Below are 24,711 nucleotides of genomic sequence, written 5' to 3' on the forward strand. Positions count from 1 at the left end.
TGATAATATTAATCATAAATCAAAAACAAACTTTTTTTTATAGAATCACATATTTTTAGTTACAGGTTGTTAATTAAAATTTCATAAAATTTTGATATTCTTGTCTTTTACTTTCTAACTTTCTTTTACATGTAATTTTTATTAAAATGTGAATAATAATAATAATATTGTTAATGTTATAAATCTACAAGTTTTTTTTTATATTAAATATTATACGATAAATATTCGAATTATCTAGTTTTGAACTTTTATAGTTCTGAGAAGTGATTTAGGAAATCAATTACATTAACACGATTAATGACGATTTCACGTTATCAATAACGTCAAATTAGTCACTAAATGTATAAGTTAGTAATGTACCTGTCGATCTTAACTGACCAGTGTTTATTATGAACAGACTAGCTCTTGTAGAATTGAATCATGTATCGATACACCGACGGCAATTAAACACTGTCAACGTCATCAATAATTACTCCCCTAATATACAATTAACCAACAGACTACTCCAACGTTCATCCGTCTGTTGTTTCGACGTGTCATGAAAATTTTATGGAAAATTTTAAACCTATAAATATTTATAAATATGTTGAGAAATTATATATTAACAAATAAGAACAATTATAATTAGTAATAATTTGAAAGATTTATTTTTAATTATTAATTATTTTAGATAAATTTTTAAAGAGACAAAAGAAATATCAATTGAAACAAAATTTTTATTATTTATTAAATTTTCTATAATTCACGTATAAAAATTATAAATATACTTCTCGCAGTATCATAACCTCAAAATAGATCTCAATTTATATTTCAAGCACTAAATGTCCTTTTTAAGATAATCACACCAAATTTCTCTATTAAACGAAAACTTCTTTATTTATCCACAGAAACGTTCTCTTACCTCAGTAGCACATTTAAGAAATCTGAAACATTACAAATTTTTGAGATTCCGAAAATCAATCGATCAGAGAAATCAATAATTCATCGATTATTAATTATTTACTTCAAATTTTTAGTAACAAATCCATTACTAAATTGTACACTTTTGAATTTTCATCCGTTCAGAAATTGATAGAATTTAAAATCAATTCGAAAAGTGGATGTCCGAGTACACAAAAATCCCTATTCCACAGTTAGAAAGAAACAGCGCAGCGGTGGCGCGTCGAGCGCGGATCGCTAGCGCGGCACATCATTAAGCAGGAGAGTAGTCTTGTTCCCCCTTCTTCTTCCTTTTTTCCCCTGTTGTCGGGTGGTTTCGCGTCCGTGTCGAGTTAGGCGAGTCTCTTTTTCGTGCGCCGCGGCATCTAATCTAATGGGGAGAACTATAGGTGTGGGTATTTTAGGAGAAAATACCTTGGCGACCCGATTGTCACCCGACCGCCAGAACAGAACGAGATAGAAACAGGGGAACAGAGACAGGATGCACTGGGCAGAAGCGAAAGAGCAAGGTGGAAGGATCCTTTGAAGGCGCCGCCACCACTTGTTGGTCGATCAGCGGCCCCCTTTAAATCCGATCGCCACTCATCCTGCCTCTCCCCCCCTCTCGCACCGATGCTGCGTTTCTTCTTCTTCTTCCTCCTCTACTCCATCGACAGGATAGGCGCCCTTTTAGGGGAGGCGACTCGGTCCCCGTGCACGCCTCGACGGCCACGCCGGGCGTTACACATTTTCGTTTACATCTAGAAGGCCGAAACGCGCGCCAATAAATTCCACGGCGCCCCGCGTCGGCCCTTTAGCGCCGCGCAGCGCCACCACAGGTTAACCCTCTTGCCTTTTGACAAGGCGTTCAAAGGACCGCCCGTGTGCACCTCGAATGGAATGTATCTCGTTGATCGGCTCGATTCGACGAGGATGGTTTAATTGTTCCTCGGTGGCCGCTATTCTGTGGGAAAGTTGGTAATTGCTAAAGAACCGCTTAGGATTTAAGAACCGCTTTGTTCCTTGATATTTTTTAGATTGGCGGCACGCTTTAAAAGTAGGGTTATGATAGTATAGTGATAATTACGTAGAAAAGAACTTTTCTAATTTCAATGATTTTGAAATTTGTGTAACTTTTAAATATCTTGTAGAATATGTTTTTTAGTTTTCAAGATATATGCAAAAGTATATCGTATTTTTAATGTTTAATTTAATACAAGTTTTAGACTAGTAAATTAGGTTATGCGAAAATGTACTTTTAAATTTTAATTTTAGGTTAGTTTAAATTTAATTAGATTAGATTAAACAATATATAATGCGAATAATATTCTTGCTAATATTTGATTTGATATATTATTTTATTATGTAGTCTTTTTTTTTTTAAATATATCGTATAATAACCACGTGAAAATTCGTTGTTTCCCACAATTCAAACAACCCAATTCTTACAATAAATCATGATTTAGGAAATGGAAATATCATTACAAATGAACGACATGGAGGAGTTTGGTTGTATTATTATCGCTAATTAATATCACTTTCTGGCCAGTACACGATCCATTTATCGAACGACATATCGAAATTCTGTGTCGAATCGAATTCGAAACGTGGAAACGTGTAGTACCAAGAAGAGTAACGATTTCCAGCGGGAACCGGGGGAAGGCTGAATCGCAGAATAGATCGGAAAACAGAAACGGGTCGATGTTATAATTAGTGTAACAAGCTGGATGTTTGCCGTGTTTAAAGTAAGAGCCAAATTGGCACGCAGTTGCTTGCTGTTAACGATTTTCATGCTCGTCTTCCGTCGCGTGATTTGTGCTCGTGCCATATTTTCCTTTCTTCTTTCCTTTGATGTTCCATCATACATTAAAGCGACGAAAGTAGATATCGTAAACGCAACGCGTAATAAGTTTGATGTATTTTTCTTTCTTCTTTACTGCGAATATTTTAAGATCAGCCACTTAATCTAACCTTAATAATAAAAAACCTTAATAAAATCTATGAAATATTATCATATCATAAATCTATTATATATGAAAGTATCAATATCACTCAACTTAACCTAACCTAAACTTGAAATCTTATCTAAAATTTTATTACATATACAGTTATATATATATATAGATCAGTCAATGTTACTTAATTTAATCTAATCATCGGTGAAATATTCATTTTATTGAAAATTGAAAATTAAAGTAAATGCTTCACGAATTGGAGGAAATTCTTTGAGGACGCAATATATTAAATTAAATTTTCATTACAGATAAATATTTGCAGGGAATTATATTGCGAAGTGCTGCCCTCTTGTTGACATTTGACATCTTTTACCTTCTAAAAAAGATTCATCAAACTGATTTATATATCCTAAAAAAAGAAAATGATAAACTCAATTTCCCGAAAAAATATTTTTTCTGCTTACTCTTTTTAAAATTAACATATTCATTGACTCGACCTACCTCATATACCCTTTATAAGGTTAACAAGAGATCCAACGTATCGCCAGAAACGAGAAACAATGCGTTCGCCAGTTAATTTGAAAGTGGAGGGGGGAGAGGGCGCCAGGATCGGTTATCGGGGCCCGGTCACGCGGAAACAATTCGAAAGATAATTTAGAGCTTGACACAGCTTCGGTACACGGGCCATAATTAAGAGTAGCGACAATTAAACCGTAACACGGTCTCGTCCAATTAACGTAGGAAGGCGGCACGAGTCGCCGATATAGCAATAACGACACGAGGAAACGCGGCGATAAAGAGGGTCGTGCCATGGAATCAGAGGGGAGAGGAGTAAAAGCGCTATGATAATAACACAGATTATCGCGGTATTCGGGAAATTACTGGTAAGCATACTGGGCCCAGTACATAATTGAACATCGGCCAGATACTGGTCCGTGGGCGAGGTGCGTGTGAGCGCATAACGAGAGACAGCAACAGCGTTTTGGCTTGGGTGCCTCCGTGCACTCAGTTCCTGTGTATTTGTGTGTGTACGTGTGAGTGGACAGACACGTAGAAACATCGAATAACACATATAGAAACACGAAAATACGCATTTCGATTTGAATGCCTACATGAGACGATTCTCCGTGGAATACTTGTATCATAACCTAGAAAATTTTTAACATAATTCTCACTAATTACAGTTTAAATATTAATTCTTACTTGTGTATGAACATATTAAAGCATCAAATAAATATAAATATGTAAGAGCACATAAAATAGACATTTTGGCTTAATATATTTCATTATAGACATATCGAAAATATATATATATAGTATTATGTATATATTTGTGCACATACATTCAAAAATGACATTGCAACGTAACTTTATATGTATATGTGAGCCGACTTATACATCCAGGAACATTGCAATACGTGCTTTGGCGTGAATACTCGCGTATATCAACTTTGTACGTATATTCTATGCGACACACATATAAGTTTTCTCTCTGTAGCACACTTGTATGTATACACGTGAATCGACAGACTCGTCGAAACATCGAATATCACCTACAGAAACACCGAAATACATCCTACGCATATCCTGCGTTTAGTTCGTGTGCGTCCAGTGTAGTATACGTGTGTACGTGTGAGTCGCAACACGTCGAAACATCGAGTACCGTATACAGAAATACTGGACACACATACGTGGCCACTTCTACAATCGAACGGAGGAAACACGGCTATCTATCCGGCGGAGGTTTATACGCGTGTTGCCGCTGTAAACTCGCGCCCTGGTACCGGCTACGTAATCGTACGAGATCCCATTGCATGAATATAATTTGCATACAAGTTGGTTATATGGCAGGGGCCGGCATCAGCTGGCTCGCCCGTATAAACGATTATATGGAGCCAACAGATGTAGGCGGACCCGCGACCCCGCGATTGGCGTTGTACCTTTTACGCCCTCCTATCCCCCCTCGACGCTTGCGTTATCACTAAATGCCCTGCTAATGGCAACGGCCTACAATTTATGGCGGCCCCTTTTCGAGCGACATCAAAGTAAGCTTCTGACATGGGGGTTTAACATTTCACTCTGAATCGGTGTTGTCATTGCTATTGGTGATTCTTTGTTGGGTATCGTAAGGCGAGTTTTATTATTACCGACTGTGGCCGGAAGAATCGTGCATAGTCATTTTTCGAACGATGAGGGACAAAATTAACAATTTATTGGTATTCTATTTTTAGACTGGATTTTTGATAATATATGTTTATGATTATAATGTAAAATGAAATTGATATAGAAGAAGACATTTTTAAATATTTATAAGAAATATTTGTAAAATTCTTTTATAATTATAAACATTTCAACAAGTTTCATTGAATGCCATTTTAAGTAGAATGTAACTATTTTGAGTTAAATTATTTGAATTTAAATAATTTGTACGAAACTCAAGAGTTAATTAAATGTTAAATATTAAATTTACCCTTCTTGGTAAGTTCTTGAGTTCCTAACACCCTGTATATCCTTATATTCACGTCTTCCCACATGAATGCATGGATATATCATTTAAGCAGGCATACAGCCATGTATTACACGACGCAACGATGGATCCCTGTCACGGCAATTTCTAAGATTACAACTGCGTTTAGCCGCGAACACACGCCATCTGCCAGCACAAACCGAAGGAAACTAGTGATCGTCGGATCTGTCGCATTGTTGCGGGATTTTGTCGCGAACGCATCTTCCTTGTCTAGATTAATTCTCTACGTATCGTGCCAAGTGTATAGTTTCAACAGTTTGAACATGACACGTGTTATAATTTTATTGGAAATATCTGATTAAGTATCTCTTCGTATATACAAAATTTTAACAATATACATATACAGATAAAAAAGTTTCCATACATTATCTCACGAGGAAATTAACCTATAATTAATGATTTCCTATATTCTATTTTTTTCTATATATAAGAAAATATATATAAGAAAATTTACTTGAAATAATTTTAATGATATTTCTACGTCTTTTTTGAAATTTTGTAAAAAATTTTATTTAGTTTTTTAAATTTGGTAAAAGTAAATCTGTATCCTTTTGCAATAAAGATCTCAATTACATATTACCAAATATATAATAAACTTTTTAAACAAATGGATATAAGTGTACAAATATCTCAAATATTCAAAATAAATTTGCAAAACGATAAAATCTATAATTCTAATTTCAATTACCAAGATTATCAATCGATAAATTAATCAATAATGACTACAGTGATGCAAAGAAATCGAAAAAGCATTTTTGGATAATTGATAACGTTTCCAATCTTACGACAGATATTATCTTATACAATAAACCCTTTTATTTTTCAGGAACGTCACCAATCATAATGCATCTTTATTTGCAAAATCAACGAAAGAACGAAACGAAATCCTTCGAGAAACGACGAATCTCGAGATTTCCTCGAAGACCACGAGTATCCCGAGTCAACGGTGAACGATGTCGAGGCCGAAGAAGACGGCAGAAGAGGACGAACACGTCGAACGCGGAAAAGGACCCCTTTCGTGTCGCCTCGACTCTGGGAATTATTTAAATGGATTACCGCGGCAACTCCGGTGGCAAAGTTTTCCGGGGGATTCGCTGATCCGCTCTTAAAATTTAGATGGATTATAAGGGGGGAGGGGGAGGGGGAGGGGGAGAGGTGTACCAGGCTGCGAAAAGACGAGACGGAGAAGACTCGGTACTTATTATACTTAACGGAGGACGGCGTCTTTTTAAAGAAGGCTAACAATGAGGGATGGTGGCCGCAACCCCCTTCTCTTCAACCACCCTCCACCCGTCCACCCGTCTTCAAGAAAATGTTTAATGCCGCGGAAAGTAAGACGTGGTAATTAATATCCATTATCTCCTACGCTGGCGACCTCTATCCAATTAGCTCCACAGATTCCAAGACAAGGAAACTGAGACGCGTTAGCTGAAGGGTGAGATGGATAGAGCAATTGACGTGATTTTTTTTTATACGTTGTAACTGAACTGTTGGACAAACTTTATTTAGATGATTATTTATAGAAATATTTTGATTGCTTGCTAATTTATGATTTATGAAATTGATCGTATATAATATGCAAAGTATAGCACGAAAATTTGGCAAATATTTTTTAATATCGTGAAATATTTTAGTCATAAAACACAAAAAAAGATTTGTGACGATTATTAATTGTCATCAACAAATGAGTTCCGTCACGTAAGAAAATATAATAATAATATTAAGATATATAATTAATAGCCATGTTAGTGTCGCGTCACAACTAACTATTTTTAACCAATCAACGAACTAATTTTTAAGTAAATAACGATTATATCGAGTTCAAACCTTAAAATCTCCACACTGTCACGCATCTACTCGAGCATCGAGCAACGACACAGTCGACGAAAGCACGCGGCGCGCCCGAAAGAAAATCCCGATTCGGGAACACGTGTTCGAATCGCGATGCCTTTTCAACGGCTCCGTCCACGAATGGATCCCTCCTCGCGCCTTTTCACCTTCGCACGTCGCGTGCTTTCGCCGCGTAGATCGAGCGTGCGACGCGCTCACGCCTCCGTGACACGCCTCGATAACAAATCATCGCCGCGTGGAGAGAGGCGCGTGTTCGCGCGTTGCGACCACGTCGACGCGTCGAAAAGTGTCGAGCAGACGGTGGAAAAAGATTCATGGTTGCGGCCGGGACGGGAATAGTTTCGTCGACCACGAATACGCCTCTGCGAACGAAGAGGAATGCGCTCGTCTCGGCCTGTGAACTCGTCTCACTAGCGATGGGATTGATTCGAGGATTGAATTGTGAGGTTATACACGGTGACTGATGGCTTTATGCGGTTGGTGAATTGGTGGCCAAATTTGTGTTTGTCTTGTTCGAGATTAATTACTATCCTGTTATTGAAAAAAACAGTAAATTTTTGATCATTAGAATGTGGATTTTTATCTACATTCGAGACATCGTGTTCGAAAAGCAAGCAATGATCGGTGCAACTTTTTTCTCATTCAATAATTGATCCATATATTTGGAATTTTTTGAATATTTTATGTGCAATGATTTTTTAAATTAGATTTTTTAGGTTACAAGAGTCATGAAGTAGGTTAGACTATCTTGAGTAATTATTATTCTGTTTTTAGTCATTTTATCGATTATTTTAATTCGAGGAAGATTTTTTCGTATTTGTCATGCATTCGAAAGAACAATTTTTAATCATTTTAATGTGAATTTTTGTCTATAGTATCTAAGAGATTGTATTATGTAAAGTAAGCAATAATTAATGCACACGTAATTTTTTCTCTCATTTTTTCATCTAGTAATTAGTCCACATGTTTGAAGTTTCTTAAACATTTTACGTCCAATGATTTTTTCAACGAAAGCTTAACCAAAGATTTTAGATAATTTAATCGAGAGTTATGAAACGGATTAAATTATCTTCTATCTACGCTTAATGTCATCACTACCGTTCACTTACTCATTTTTATTTCGAAACCCTAAATGAGCAACTCTACACTCGAGTGAGCTCGATTCCTGGCCCGAAGTGAGCGCGCGTATATTTCGCGCGACGTCGGTTCATCCATCAACCAGCCAAGCTTTGCCTCGCAGAGGTTAGAAATCAGTTAAAGGAACGAGGCGTCGACGAATTGCGATCTCAAAAGAGGAGTGGGATTAGGATGGTCGAAGATCAAACGACGCAGGAAAAACTCGCTAGATTTGTCTGACTTTGTCGAAACAGATACGTGAGCCCTCTGATAAAGACTAATCGTGAGATTAATGAAAACGCGCTGTGTTGTGTGCGAATGACTAAACGAGGTGATTCTCGGAACGTTTGGTCGAAGGTGTTGGATCAGATTTTTCGTTTTTTCAAAAATGTAAAAGTGCCTTTCGCAAAATTAATATTTAGTGCTTTGATCAAACATATATACGTATGTATTGTTAGAAACGATTTATTTATATTTTTGCTTTGAGTGAGTATCGTATTTCGTAAATAATGATATAAAAGTTCTCGTTCGACGAAGGAGATGTTCGTGCAAGTGATTGTGTAAGACTTCTATTGTAACTAATAATGCGTATCAATGAATATATCGATCAGACGGCGTTAATTCAATATTTCGTTTCTGCTTCTAGCACGTCCATTAATCATTAACTATCATTTCAGTGTGCGAAGAAAAAGATATATGTAATAAATCTCGACTCTTACCGTTCTGTATTCTCTAAAGGATTTTTTTGTTAAAATGTAGGCATTGCAAAGAGCTTTCATTCTATCCTAATTAAATCAAATGTCATATGTAACAAAATTGAATTTTTTTTATTAGTTTCCTTGTAATCTTCTTGTTAGAAGGAATAAATCAAATCCTTAAATTATAGATACCTAAATAAAGGCATCCTAACCTTATTTAAAATTTGAAGACCAGAGTTCGAAACTCTTCTATACAAATCAAATTTATATATTTTCCTATTCCTTATCCTGAAAGAATAAACTAATTTGGATTCAAAATTTCTAAAGAATATATAAAACTTAAAATTATTTTTACACGTAACATTCTTAATATAAATACAATCAATATACTCGTCACGAAGAAATGGTAAGTTTTATATTATGATGGGTATATAATTCGTCGTTTCTTCATTTTCTAAGAATATAATTTAGGTTAACCGTCTTTTTAATACAAATGCAAGCTAAGCGAGAGTGAATACATTTCTCTGCGCCCTCTATCATTATTAGTTTACCAGAAGCGGAGCACAGTTCGATCCCTCGATACAAGGGGGCCAGTACATTTCCTGCAGCGTGTCCGGTCCATTAAACGGCCCAGAAATATCCGGATGACTGATGAAAAGAATCTTTGTTACAAGTTGCGCGCAGAAACAAGCCCGGACCACGCTAATCCGAGTACATTTCGCGCTCGTTCATTAATCATTTCAGCCCTCTCACGGTGATAGCTCGTACTAAGAGCACAGGTCCCGATGAGTTATCGATGCCGGTGCGTAGATGCCTTTTCCTAGGAGAACAAACGTCCCACGATCGCTTTGAAGCCGCGATTCCACCTTTGACAACTTCGTTGCAATCCACGTGATCCATTATAGCCGAGAATGCGACCACGTGTACAACAGCTCGATACAAATGAATTTTCTTGCTTGCTTGTGCTTTGGGAAGGCACTTCTCGTGCAGAAGTATTTTCATTTTTTAATATGCTGTTGGAGAAAAAGAATGGAAAAAAATTCTTCAGGTTTTATTCTTTCTATTTTTGAATGTTTTTGAAATTATTCAGGTAAAATATATCATCACATATCGTTTCAATCATCTCAAGTAAAAACGCTTTTGAATTTGAGGTTAGAAGTAGTAAAAAAAATGTATCACATACAGTGTATTATCAATTATTTCTAAAATGCTCTTTTAATTTGAGATTTTTAATTACAAATAAATAAACAAAATATTTTGATTAAGATGCAGAAACAAGAAGAACTTTTAAACTTTTGAATTAGAATTTTTAAAGATAGTTTTAAATTAGATTAGATTAGTCATACAAAAATTTCCCCTCAACGTAACTATAAATGACTATTGGCCGACTATTTACGAATAATCGCATCGACTTCACCTGTCGGGCAAATTTTCCATCGTTCAATACCTCGATAAAAAAAAATAGGGGTGCGTCAACCCCTCTTCGCACCACCGATTTACCGCCTCGTTCTTCGCTCGTTGGCGTCGAATCGAAACGAGAAAGAAAGAGAGAGAAACTCCGTTTTATTTTATCAGACCGATGGGAAACAGCGTGAGAATTCGTTTACCTTTTTCCCATTAAGAAGATGTCGGAGGCAGGGTCGAGCTTTGCGGAACCGAGCTTGCCGTGTCATCAACGTTTTATTTCCACCTCCTCCAACCCTCCTCCTTCTCCCCTCTCTCTCGACGAACGCAAAAGTTTAATTAATTTCGAGCCGCGGCATTAAGTGGCGGTATCGGCCGATCCTCTCTTCCCACCTTCCCAAACCAGAACGCCCTCTTCTAAGAGAGAGAAAGAGAGAAAGAGAAAAGTTACTTGAACGTGGTCTTGGTCGATTAAAAATTAGTCCGTTCACGGACTTTGATAAACTCGGATCGTATGTCACAGTCTGTGAAACGATATCCGCACATAGTGGAATATACGTAAGGTCTATAAATAGGAGGAACGTGGGATTCGGATCTGAAGATTTGGAGAGACGTGTCGAGCGCCCTCTCGTCGCGTTCGCGTGCTGCGCGACAGGAGATGGTGAATATATATGAAATGTTCGAATTAATTTGGTGCAGTTTCGATTCATACGTTTTATTTATGGGTGATATATTCGATCGGTCGGATATCAAGAAGAATTTTATAACGTAATATACACAATGAATGATTTCGACAGATATATCGTATCGTCAATATAACCTAACTTTTTCTTTTTCTAAATTGTTTGCATTTTCAAAGACTTTAATAATTCTTTCAATAAGCTGAATTTTAATATAATAATATCGATTATTATTTTTGTGTATAATTATCATGTTACATCCATCTAATTTTTTACTATGTTATAACGTTACGAGTATTTTACATTACTTACGGAACGAATTTAAAGCAATCGAATTTCTTGCATACCAACCTCATCTTAACCTCTGGAATCGATGCTTCAAAGGATGTCTAGTCTGATATATTAACATCGTACGTATATATACTCGTAATAGAGTCAAGAAGATTTATATTTGCTTCTTCGCAGCAAAGGCTTCACGCCTAAGAGGGCCTGTCGTCGATCTATAAGGACGGTATTTGACCACGATGCCACGTAAGCCACGACCGCGACCCCTGTCCTCGAGGATTTGCCGCGAAAACCCTTCTCGGTTTCGGAGGTGATCAGTCACTTCAGATCCACGGGGCAAACAAACTTAAGCTTGACCGTGGGGGCCGAAGGTGACGAGGATCGCAAACGATGTGTCGAAGCTTTGACGAATTCGATCCGGAAACAGGATATCGTTTCGGTAAATATTTTGATAATAATATACTTCTTGAGATGGTCGTCCACCGACTTCTTACGAATTTTCACGATAATGTGTCTTTCAAACGAAAGTATCACGAATAAATATCGTACTTTTATTATTATTTTTATAAGAAATACGGGAAAAAGATAAATTAAAATTATTACCCAACAATGATTGTGCTTCAATACGTAACTTGATATATTTCTTGCCAACGATTGAGTTCTCCTTCGTTCTTTAATATAGGTTATGTTGACGTATAATTTGTCATTAATATACATTTAAGATTTAATTTTATTCGCGAATTTTACTCTTATCACAAATATTAATCGATAAAAAAAGCAAAATAATATATATATATATATAAAGTAACTTTAAAAAAAAGTTACTACGAGAGTGCATTAGCTCAACGAGGTTGGTCAAGGCTCGTTTAATACGAGATAAGTTACAAACTTGTGCAAAGTTTGCGAAATGTTATACTTAATTCTCGACTGGTTTTAAGATCAGTCTTCTTTTTAACAGGAAAGGCTAATTTGATTCAACTGATAGATAAGTTTAAGAAAAGGAGGGAGGGGGGGAGGGAATAGAACGCAAAAGAATGGAGACTGCTATTTTATGGGAGAATGGTCTCGCTAACGAGGCCGTTATCTTAAAATTGCAATTGCTGTTGTTCCCTGTCAAGTAAAATTCGTGTAAACATCGTGTATGAAGCAGCTTGGAATTCGTGAGTATATCGTTACGATCGAGATGAAACTGACGTTTCGTTGATCGGTATCTCTTTTACAGGCATAAGAAATATTTCCATGATTTAACAAAATTTACTTTTATCGTGATATAATAATTCATTTTTCAAAAACGTTCAATTCCAATTCTAGTATTAATTTTGAGCCTAATAATTTTTTAACAATAAAATTGCAAGTTTTTCTTAATACAAATTAATTAGCAGATCAATTGGGTTTGACATTTTTTGATAAGAAGTTGTGAAAATTTTTGAAATTTTCTTTTGTAATTAAAATTTTCAAGAAATAAATTTCTAGTAAAAAAATTCCATATATTTTAAATAATAATGATCCAATTCGATCTTTCGACAGAAAAATAACATTAATTTATATCAATTTTATCCTAAGTGAAGAGATTTAACTATTCTTATGTCAGTGTCAACTCAAAATATTAAATATTTCAACTCGATCTTTTTAAAGAACATATTTTACATTTTATATTTTATTTTAAACAATAACCAGAGTACTCGTGTTAATAATATCCAATATACTTATTATGTTTTTTTATTTACAAATTCTTTTTTAGAATAATAATTCAATTTATTTGTAATTATTTACAGGATACCAATTTGTTTAATAATGCGATATTATATAATATTCGTTCGAGGAGGAAAGAGAAAACACGATCATTCTACTCCGTATTCAGAAAGCGACTTCGTTAAATCGAATGTTGTCATTTCTTTGGCCACGATATTCCACATTGTAGCTGTTCTTAACAATATCATCGGCTTTTGAAATTTTCTACGGCAAGAGAAAAATTTTACTTCGACAAAGAATAAACAAATCTCAATATTTCATTTTAAACGATTATCCGATTATCGAGTATAAAGTGGCACGTTAAAAGGCGTGGCTCTTGTTCAATTAATGTTCAAGGGTGCTCATTATCGGCGCTCAATGCCTCTATAATTATCGGAACATCGCTACAGAAACCTTTCGCGATGCCTTTCCGGTTATTCAATCGCGTGCGCGCCAGTCACACGCCGCTTCAAAGCGTCGTGTATTTATAGGTTCGTTAGCAAGAGGGGAAACGAAAAGAAACGGGCGAAAAGCTGCGAGCTCCCTCCTCCCTCGAAAAGCAACTCTTCGTCCTTTTTCCATTTCCGTGAACCGAGTCTGTGATTTCGATGTAGAATGTCGTCGATCAAACGAGACCGCGCTTACCGACCACTTCCGCTCGACGAATTCCAGTATCCCGTTTTGGACACGTGCTATAGTGATAGATAAGTTTCAGGGATCACAGGTAATCATGAAATTGGAAAATTGTTCGAGATTTTATTAAGTAGAACTGAACTTGTACATTGATTTTGTTTGGTGAGTTGTTAGTGTGTGCATTGGATTATTTTTAAGGTTATTTCTATAGGTTAGAAATACGATCGTATTAATGAATGTAAGAATTGGAAGAATATTTTATGATTTGGAATAGAAGTGTAGTTGTAAATTTGGATGATGTCGAGTTTAATTTTATTTTATTTTATTTAATACTGTGAAAGTGGCGCAAGTATTGTTTTATGTCATTTTATTCTTGTTGAATAATGTTTGAAATAAATTGTTCGAAATTATTCAATGTGATCAATGAATAGGAGAAATTGAAGAATATTTTATGATTGACATTAAAAAAAAAAGAAACAAAAAATCGTTCCTTTTTCTTGTCTACATTTATTTTATTTGGACGAGTACATTGCGTTAATGTTCCTTCAAATTAATCTTTTTTGTTGATCAAGGATATTTAGGAATGCAATATTTAAAACGAATAGCTCGAAATAATTATATTTCTTTTAGACAATTTAAATTTCTTCAGGTCAGGATTCGTGTAAGAAGAACGAAGTTTTTACGGGCTGGTTTTGACTCGAGTACAAATCAAGATCAGGAGTCTTAAATCTCCGAAGAATGGGAACGAGAATTTCTTTCGGACCGCCTCAAAGGTAGTCGAACGTACGTAAAATGATCCAATAGGACGAGGACAGTTTTTGTTTTACTTGTAGTGTAGAGGCAAGCATGGTACAAGGTGGCGCCACCTTGGCGGCAGTGGCCAACTTAACAACAGTGTAAAAAGCGACGAAATCGAGAGTGTCGGTGGGTCTGGCGAAGAGACACGATCAAAGAGGAAAGAGGGAACAGCCTATAAAACAATTGACGCTCCCGTGGAGTATCAAGGAGTATCCGTTAAACCTGTTTTCTACTTCTTCTCCTAACCCATCGAAATCCACTTTGATCAAGTTGCCTTCAGAACTGAATGGAATAACCTTTTTTTGCTCGCGACATAACCTTTCCTCTCTTTCTCTCTCGGAAATTAATAAAATAAAGCGAGATCAAGTGATCATTGTGAATCGAGGGGAAATGGAAAATACGCTTATTGGACGAAATAACAGGGATAAAGGTAACCGCAATGGTGGATGTATGCGTGTCATTACAAAGGAATCGTCCCTCGATCGAGACGAATCTCATAAACTCGGCTCGTTGCGATCTCTCCGGTGATTCAGAGTGGCGAATACAATCGCGTGGAGCAATTTTTGCGGAAGATTTGACGGTTCTCCTCCCTCTTCCGCGCTGGCGCGTCCTTATTCTTCTAAATTGTTCCCATTCGAGAACGAGCTCGTCCCTGAAACGCTCGTTCGCGCTTATAAATCTCAGCCTCGAGCGGTGACGTTCAGGAGGAGCGAGAGGTGGACGGTAAGTACGAATAAGAGAAACGAGAAAGAGAGAAGATAAGTAGATACAAATATAAGAGCAAGAGAGAGATGTGAATAGATGTGAATAGAGCGAGAGAGAAAAAATATGAGAGAGGGGAGTGAATGGAGAAGATATACGTGTAAGTAAAAATGAAGGAGAGAAAATATAAGTATAAATAACGAAAAGGAGAAGGAAAGGAAATGTAAATATGAATAGATGAGAAAAAGAGAGACATAGATATGAATAGAAGAATGAGAAAAGGAGAAGAGACTGCGAATAGAAAAATACGAAACATGTGCGAATAAAAAGAGTGAAAATGACAGAAAATGTGCAATGAAAGAGCAAGAAGAATAGAAGATGTAAATACAAATAAAAGAATGAAAAGAAGATTAAGAAAGAGAATACTTAAAGATACGAATAAAGAAATGAGAAGAAAAATGAGACATAGAGAGAGAAAAAGAAGGCTTGATTTAGATGGAGAAAGGAGAGAACCGTTTCCCACAAAGTGGTCCATCCACCTCTGCTAACCGCCTCTTTATGGAGTCAGCCCTGTTCTGGAGACATGGAGGTCAGAAAGAAAGGGAGAGGAACCCGTCCTCGGAATTCCTAATTCTACGAAACCGTCGGAGAATTCCCGAAAGGTTCCATTCACTAGGGACCCGGGCATATCATTAGCACCGTTTCCAGGTACTCTGGGGCCCTCGTGTGAATGGTGGCTTTGGCGATTCTCTCTTCCTCTCTCTCTGCCTCTCTTCTTACTATCTTTTTGATCTTCTTATATTTCTGAATAAGAGAGAGAAAGTTAAATATCATTAAAATCGTATAATGGCTGATAAAAATTTTTAAGTTATTATATTGAAAAAAATAAAAAATATTTATGTTGTTTTAAAGCCTTCTTTTATATCCTTACTTAAGGTGTTTATATATTATAGGTATGCTTATATATTATAGGTTAGGAATATAACATTGAAAGCATATTACATAAATTTTTAAGTATTACAATTAATGAGTTACTTTGAGTTACTTTGAATCATTCAATTGTTTTTAAGTGCTTGTTTTTTTTTCAGATTACAGTAAATGTATTGTTATATATGCCTAATGTAAGTGAATATGGAAATATATGATTATAGTTATATGCGACTGATGTAAGTATATGAATATATTTGTAACATTATCTGACAATTATACACTATATTATCGACAAGTTATTCGAAATTTTAGTAAATTAGAATAACTTCTCTATGATATAAACGGTAATTTGAGAAAAATTTAAAGACTTTTTTTTCAGATTTTAATCTCAAACGCTAGTTTTAAAACATCTTATGCTCTCGACGATAATTCAAAGTATACACCTTTCTTCGACTCCGCCGGAGAAAGAAAGATCCCGTAATCCATCGATCGATCGATTTCTCTCCAAGTAAAAAGGAAAAGGACGAAGGTGAGAGAGCGCGCCACGAGCCCGGTTGTTCAGTTTTCAGAGCCGCGATATCAAAGCGGGCATCTCGAACGGCGCCAAGGCCATAGTTAACGAGGTCCTCGTCTGAGCCATTCACCACCGGGGCACCCTTGTCGTCGTTGTCGATTCGGTACGTACCTGTACGGTTACCTGGGGGCCCGTTCATTGCATCCTGACCCGGCCACAGACGACATACGCTGCAAACCACCGGGTCCAGACGAAACCGCCCACTCGACGACCACCGTGCTACGCTCTCTTCCTTCCTTCTCGTTCGACCAGACGTGTAACACGGCTTCGAGGAAAGAAAGAAAGAAAGAAAGAAAAAGAGAGAAATGAACAGGGTACGCGTCGTGTCGCGTCAATGTTCACGAGCACCTCACGAGACTGTGCTATCGTTCGTTTCGACCTTTCCTCGACCACCAATTTAAAAAAAAAAAATAATCCTTGATCGTTACACGATCTTCTCTCAAGAATTGGTTTCGATGATCTTATTTATCTTGAAGGAATTGATGTAATAATTTTCATTCTCGATTCGAGTTAACCTAACTTGTGATTCAAACTATGAATTTTTATTTATTTTAGGTTAAGATTTAGGTTAAGTTACATAGAAGTGCTAACCTAATTTAAGCTAATCTGATTTGAACGAAATGTATCTGAGAATATTTAAGAAACTAAAGTCAACAGTAATGATATTCAATTTCTCTCAAGTTCAAAAAAAAAAAAAAAGAAAAAAGGAAAAGATAATTTCAGATTTTCGATCGATGGAATATTCGCATTGTTCGATCGTTTTGAATCGATAAATGGCACGGTACACGGGTCCCATTTGTTCTATATTTGTTCAATGAGTTTGGAAATCTCCATTCAGCTCGGTTCGAGCTCGAGAACGGTTGAATGATCGATGTCGTGGGTGGTCAACAGGAGGACAGTCGTGTGAATGAGCCCAGTGTTCGATGACTCGTTTATGTAGGCTGTTATCAGCTTACACGCGAATAACCGAATGACCCGACCGATGCAAAAACCATTTTATTGTTTTCGACCGTTTATGAATTCGACCAGAACAGGACAAAACGATCGATCCGCTCGATAAGGAAACGATCGAAGGCGAAAATTAACTTTTCGATAGCTCGAAGTATGGAAAGAAAATTAGGTTATTGGATATTGATTTTTCCGAGGATAAAATAGATAATTATATCGTATTGAAATTGGAAATATATCTAATTTATTATAATTAATAATAGAAACGAAATTTGAATCTATTAATATGAATACTTATTATTTATGTAGATACATTGGTATATCATAATTGAATGTATTTTCATTATTAGTTTTTGAATAAGTTATCTATTCTTTTACATATATATATATGTTCATAGAATGGTATTGTATAACGTTTCTTAATTTATTCCGCGTAAATATGCGAATAAATAAAAATAAAAATAAAAGTACATAAATATACATAAATATAGATATTCGGTTGTTACATATTCATATAGCACGAGATATCTGTTTAGTTGAATTTGTGAAAAGAAATATTACACATTTAATACACGGTGTTAATTTCATTTTTCATCGATCGTTAGAAAGGTTAAACGGATAGTGACAATATTTGTCAACATTGATTAATGAAATTGCGAATCTTTATGCGAGCAAAGCAAATTCAATTAAAATTGAATGCGAATGAACTGCGTGTAGAATTTATAATAATAATTGTATTATTATATTACTTATTTATCATATCAAAGTTTGATATTACAATATTATTTTTTCACGGATATCTGATAAATTAATTTCGTTTGAAAAAAAAAATGAATTGAAACAAATCGTTTCATATCGTAAGATATAATGGAATATATTTGACCATTTCCTATCTCTCCTATATAGATAAAGCGTTTAAACTTAATTGCCATTCACATTGGTGTTGTCATATGTATTTGCATAAAAATCTGCAATTTAGTTTAGATAAACGTGCTAATCATCACTAAAAATTAACGTCTAATCTAACAAATATTATTGAGAATAAATAATGATATTATTATTGAAATGATATTAAAATATGTAATTAAGAATAATATTGCCAAATAATAAATACAATTATTGATCCTATGACATACGTCATCATCCAAGATCGATGTACACAAGAATGAAAAAAGATGAAGTGTCGATCGATCATAGAATTTTTCGATCAATTTTTTCTGATATCTCGAGAAAAGCAGACTTATTTAACGAAATTACGGGATACATATTATTGATTTAATTTAATCATTCTGATTACACTGACACGATACACCGTTCGGCCATCAAACACGCGCGATCATTACGCCAGATAAAAAAACGTGTCCGATATCGTAACACAGCTCGATGCAAATTTATTCACTGTTTGCCGGGCACGCTTAAAAAATTATTTCAACATCGGCAAACAATTTTAACACAAATGGCCGCGTTGTCGCTGGAAACGTTTACTCACTGCCGACCAGTGTAACCAGGGCATAAAAACGTTTCGAGCACATTCTCGATTATATTTTTCCTCGGTGTTTTTCTCTGTTTCTCTCTCCCTCTCTCTCTTTCTCTCTCCATTCACACACCGTCGTTTAAAACGATTTCACTCGACATTCTTGCTTCGTTTCAAGAAATTTCTGGATCGAACGTATCGGAAATGAAACGAAGATACGTACCTAATTTCGATAATTTCTTTTGTTTAAATAATTTCATATATAATTAAGAATATTGTATAGGTTATTCTATAAGTAATTTTATAGATACTACAATTTCGATGGCAAAACAATGATAGAGTTAACATAACCTAGCTTTTTAATTCGAGAAATTTTTTTCTCTCTTAATAATTAAAAATTGTTTGATTTTATATAATTCATAAAAAAATTGTGATAATTCTTTGATGCTGAATTATTTTAGAGAAGAATATTCAATATAGTTGTACATTATTTGTTGTTAAAAAAGTATATATAACAAAATATATTAACAAAATACAATTGAATAGTGATAAGTAACAAAATAAAAATTAAGATGGAATAAAATAAAAATTAAAATTTCACAGAAAATGTGCAAGTGTCCCGATACTTTCGAATACAGCAGAACCGACAAATTATCGTTCGAAATACAAAATTGGATGCCGAGAATCGATGCCAAATCTTGAATCGTAACTAATGAGCGTGGCCAAAAGCGTTTCGCAAAAGACGATCCCGATTTATCATCCAACCCTCCTCTACCCGTGTAAATATGTATATTTATTTACGAATCCTCATCAGCCTACCGAGGAATTTTCTAATAGGTCATTAATTTTGTCTTTCTATATCACTATTATTAAAAGATAATTAAATATCAATAATTATAATTTCAATTATTATTATTTTTATTTTTTTTCAGATAATATCTATAAAATTATAACATAAATAAATTAATCTCTTAATTTGTAACGATGAAAATATAACAGTGAAGTAATAATCAATTATTTTTTTTAAAATGTATTTTTACGAAATAGTAGTAGTATCTAAACATTTTATTTTTTCTATAAAATATTACAAAATTAATATCCATTTTTTAAAAATCAATTATTTTGATCAAGAAAAAAGGGTTAAACATCAAATGAAGATTTCACAAAGAACCTGTGTTCGCTTCGATTTCGACCCAATTTCACTAAATAACCGTTGTCATGATGTCGTGTACACGATGATATAAGTAAGCACATAGGAGACTGTTACCTTTCGAATAGTTGGCAGGTGACGGTTGAGCGGCATCCAAGATCGTGTTGAAACCAGTCAAGCCTGTAAACCGACGATTCGTATTAATAGTCTATTAAGGTAACAAGGTTGCCCGGGTATTGGTGGAACGAGTCGTGTAGCCAGCTCAATCCTAATTTCCGGCCACCAGCTGGCTTAATATCGTCGTGATAAACGCCAGAATATCCAAATTTTCTTTTAAAAACTTTCATAAAATTCTCAATTTACTCAAAACTTATGATGTACATAAATTTTTAATAAATTTCTTGAAAAAAGAAATATATATATAAAAAACACTTAATGATTAATTGTAATAAAAAGTTCGTTATTTATATAATATTCTTACTAAATAATATATTTTTATTTTATTTTACGATTTATAAATAATGTTGTTGAATCAACCACGTATTCATCTATCCAAGCGGGCCAATGGTTATATTCTAATAAATTGATTTATTCATAAAACTTTATTCTGGAGATAATTTTTATTTAAAGTAATCATATAATATTAGATACAAAATTGAGCCAAAAACAGTATACTATTTTCATGATACACACTTATAGAAATACTATAAAATTAGAATTCAAACATTTTGAACATTTTGTTAGCATTCTCTCGCCCAGGTTAGAAGATAAAATCGCTTACATTTTATCGTATCTAATAATTGTAACGAATATATCCATTTCACATTATTACGACAATATACTAACAAAATGCAATTGAATAGCGATAAGTAATAAGATAAAAATTAAGATTTAAAAAAAAACAATTTCACCGTGAAAAGATTTTCATGGAACAAAATCGAAACTCGACATAATAACATCGACGTATTTCAAATCAATCACGATATTTTTATTACATATTTCCCCATCCACCATAGACACCATAGACCGTGACAAGGACGTAAACTCATCGTCCCCGAACGAGCACGTACACATAACCTCAAAAGTAGACAGGTATTACACGGGAGGACTCTCGATCCCGGGACGAGGCTCGTGACTCTATCGCGGGTTAATAATAATTCGCGGCCGGGTCGCCGGTGTTCGGATAAGATAACAGGAAAGGCTGTTGGTAATAGGTATACTCCGATTCGAGAGAGAGAGAGAGAAAGGCAATGAGGAAGGGAGAGGGGGGGAGAGTTAGGTGGCCGCGTATCGAGGAAAACGAGGTGGGCCAGCGCGCGAAAGAGAGGCGAACGAGAAGAGAGAGAGATTGAGAGGGGGGGGGGAGAGCCAGGCGTGTGCGCGGCGTAGAACATACGCTTCATTAACGGATCATCTCGTGTTAATATCTACTTTATCCTGGGGCTGACCGTATCAGCTCTGGCCAGGCGCACCAACAGGACGCGCGGCAGGCCTGCAATCTACCCTATCTCTGTGGCGCATCATCGTCCACAGCCGCCCAGTGGCGCACCTAGCGGCGGGACAGAGAGGGAGAAAGAGAGAGAGAGAAAGGAAGAGAGGCGAGCCAAGCGCGGCGGATCTTCCCCTCTTTCCTCCATCTCCTCTCGCTTCTTCCTCCTTCGTCCTTCCTCTCCTTCTCTTTTCCACCGTTCGGAACTTTCGTCTCTTTCTCTCTCCCTGTTCCTCGACGCCAGTTCCATCGGTAGAAACGCGTCGAACCGTCAACAACGCTTTACTCCCACGATCCCGGCAAGCGCGCGCACACAGATTTCCTCATTAACGCGCGAGCTATGTCGGGGCCTGGGGATCGATAACACGAAACTTCACCGGTGGCGATCGCCGCGGTAGGTGGTAAGGTTGCGTGTAATTGGACATTTTCGAGGCTGGCCTCTATCTATCGCGCGCACTACGTGATTGCCCGGTTAGAGGCCGGAGTTGTGCAGCCTGGAGTGGGGAGTTTACGGTGGGTGTAGTTGCAAATTTTGACGTTTTAGGTTTGACAATAAAAACCCGTGATAAATCTAATAGGTAGTCCTATTGGAATGGGTTACCTTGAGCCAATATGGACGGATTAATCCTCGAGTTTATGTATTTATAAGGAATTCTAGTTTGTTAGAATGAATTGTGGTAAGCCATTATCTGTACTTTATTCTTTCTAAAGAATTTTATTTTCAGTTTCTTAGCAATTATGTATTGCGAGAGGACAAAATTTTGATAAAATTAATGATTTAAAAAGAAAATTATTTCAAAGTGACATTTAACAATGAAGTTATTACTACTTAAATTCGTATTCATGTGAATAGATCTGGTCGATTCGAGCTTATTCTTATCATCCTTCCAGGCACTAATAACGTAAACTCATTCCCAGATTCACCCTCGAATCGTTAATTTCTTTTATCAATCATGGCTAATTGTATCTTGATAAAGTTAATTCGGTATTTGAGACGAATAATCTCATAACTTTAGGAAAAACATACTAGACTTATTATTAAGAACTAAAACTAGATTATCAGAAACGAGAAATTTAATCGTCTCTGGATGACAAAGATCAAGGTTATCAAATCCATTCACAAAATGAATATCCACAAATTCCAATTCCAAAAGATAGAACATACACGAACAAAAAAACAGAAAATTTTAAAATACTCGCGTAACTTCAAAACAATTTTTTGAATCCAGAATTCGAGTTTGACAATAAATCTCGCGCGGTAGAAGTAGAGACGCGTAAAAGGTAAAGGGGGTGACTCGAGGGGGGGCGGGGAGTTACGAGCGCCACGGGGCCGTGCGCGCGCGCGCGCGCTCTGCCGCTCGTATAACATCGTAATCGCAACGACGGTAATAACGTCTCGTAAAGTCTTTTTACATAATCAGCATTACTTACAATTTAGGGTCGGAATGGGCCACCTCGAGATACCATCGTGTGTACATTGCGGTGCCGGCTCGTAGGGGTGGGTTACACCAGCGACGAGCCGCACGACCCCTCTCCTCCGCTTTCATTCGTGGCTTTCCGTGGCCCGATGACGAAGTGGGCATAACCACGTGCTCGTGGATACGCCGGTCGAGGGTAGGGAGGGGGGGCCTGGTTAGACAAACGAGCCCCTTGCGGGGTGTTCCAAAGGATATCCTACCAACCGAGCGTATCGTCGGTGTGCCCTGGCCATTGCACCATGTGTAATAGTATGTAGGTACTCGCGTAATATTAGACCTCCCTCGCAGTTTGTCAGACAGGGAGTTATTCGCGCGGGTGGAGATGATTAGCGAGGAGTTACTTTCCATTATTTGTTCAATTTTCGTACGTTGGTACGACACGGGTTGTAGATGGCGCTCTACCTGGTTATTAATTGTTGACGGATGTGCGTTAACCTGTACTCGCTCGTCTGCATCGAAACATCTTTGCATTTTGTATATCTCTACGACTCTTTACCGTTTTGGTGAAAGTTGAACAATTTCTGTACATATTATGTGTGATGAATTTGTAATATTGTAATGATCGTTGTGTAATAAGGAAATTGAATGAGATTGTACACTTCTGATTTATCAGGTATTCTTATTTGTTTAGGTTAAGACTTTAATTTTGAATATCATATTTCTTTTTTAATGTGATCATTTGTTTATTTAGATTATTTTTAGGTTGAGTGATCGAGCATTGAAAAATCTTTATGCACAAGAGCCTTTTTTTTCTGTTCTTTTAATGAGTATTATTGAATTTTTTACGACGTCATATTTAACTATGTCGGCCAACAATTTAAGTATTACACTTAATTTCATTATTTTTGTATCTATAAACACCTATTTCTAGCCAATCACTTTATGCATAAGTTGGGAGCTGTAATAGTATGTTGGTATTTCGTAATATAGCGTTTGCAGTTTCCACGTCGTTAGGTTAGCAAGAGAAATAATGAACAAGAATTACCTTCATTATACGTTTAATGTAAGTAGATTAACATGCCAACTAACATTCTACACTATTGATTAAAAATGGAATTAGTTTTTTTTCCTTTTCATATCGAATAATATTTTTCTAATACCCAACATTTTTCATATTATTCAATTTCCAATTTCACAATTTCACTTCTCCGGAAAAGAAAACAATAATTAAGTATTTGGATTTTATTTTACAATTTTTATAGTCATTAAAAACAATAAAGAACGAACCATTTCTCTATCGAAATTTTCCAATTCCAGCATCGACCGATTACCATACTTAACCTCTCAACTCAACCGAGCATCTCTATATACACACATTTCTAAATCGTATCGTGAAAACGTTACATCGATGGAACGTAACGACGTCCCAG

General features: G+C 35.9%; 3 long non-coding RNA genes across 5 annotated transcripts; 1 reads left to right on the forward strand and 2 right to left on the reverse strand.

Moving 5' to 3' along the window:
• Positions 1-705: 705 nt before the first annotated feature.
• Positions 706-1,747, reverse strand: LOC133666973 (uncharacterized). The gene is made up of 2 exons (XR_009831916.1): positions 1,004-1,747; positions 706-923 (listed from the first exon to the last, which is right to left on the reverse strand). It is a non-coding gene; the product is annotated as an uncharacterized LOC133666973 (long non-coding RNA).
• A 510-nt stretch (positions 1,748-2,257) lies between these two features.
• LOC114577450 (uncharacterized) lies at positions 2,258-5,026 on the reverse strand. The gene is made up of 2 exons (XR_009832116.1): positions 3,375-5,026; positions 2,258-3,282 (listed from the first exon to the last, which is right to left on the reverse strand). It is a non-coding gene; the product is annotated as an uncharacterized LOC114577450 (long non-coding RNA).
• Positions 5,027-10,949: 5,923 nt separating this feature from the next.
• On the forward strand, positions 10,950-18,876 carry LOC114577459 (uncharacterized). 3 transcript variants are annotated; one of them, XR_009832097.1, is made up of 6 exons: positions 10,950-11,130; positions 11,615-11,873; positions 12,393-12,594; positions 13,210-15,319; positions 16,387-16,464; positions 16,608-18,876. It is a non-coding gene; the product is annotated as an uncharacterized LOC114577459 (long non-coding RNA). The 3 variants fall into 3 exon arrangements; XR_009832095.1 differs by having other exon boundaries at positions 10,966-11,559; XR_009832096.1 differs by lacking the exons at positions 16,387-16,464; positions 16,608-18,876 and having other exon boundaries at positions 10,966-11,130; positions 13,210-14,571; positions 14,632-15,636.
• Positions 18,877-24,711: the final 5,835 nt, after the last annotated feature.

Source organism: Apis cerana, linkage group LG11 (genome assembly GCF_029169275.1).
Source record: "Apis cerana isolate GH-2021 linkage group LG11, AcerK_1.0, whole genome shotgun sequence".
In the NCBI taxonomy this organism is placed as follows: Eukaryota; Metazoa; Arthropoda; class Insecta; order Hymenoptera; family Apidae; genus Apis; species Apis cerana.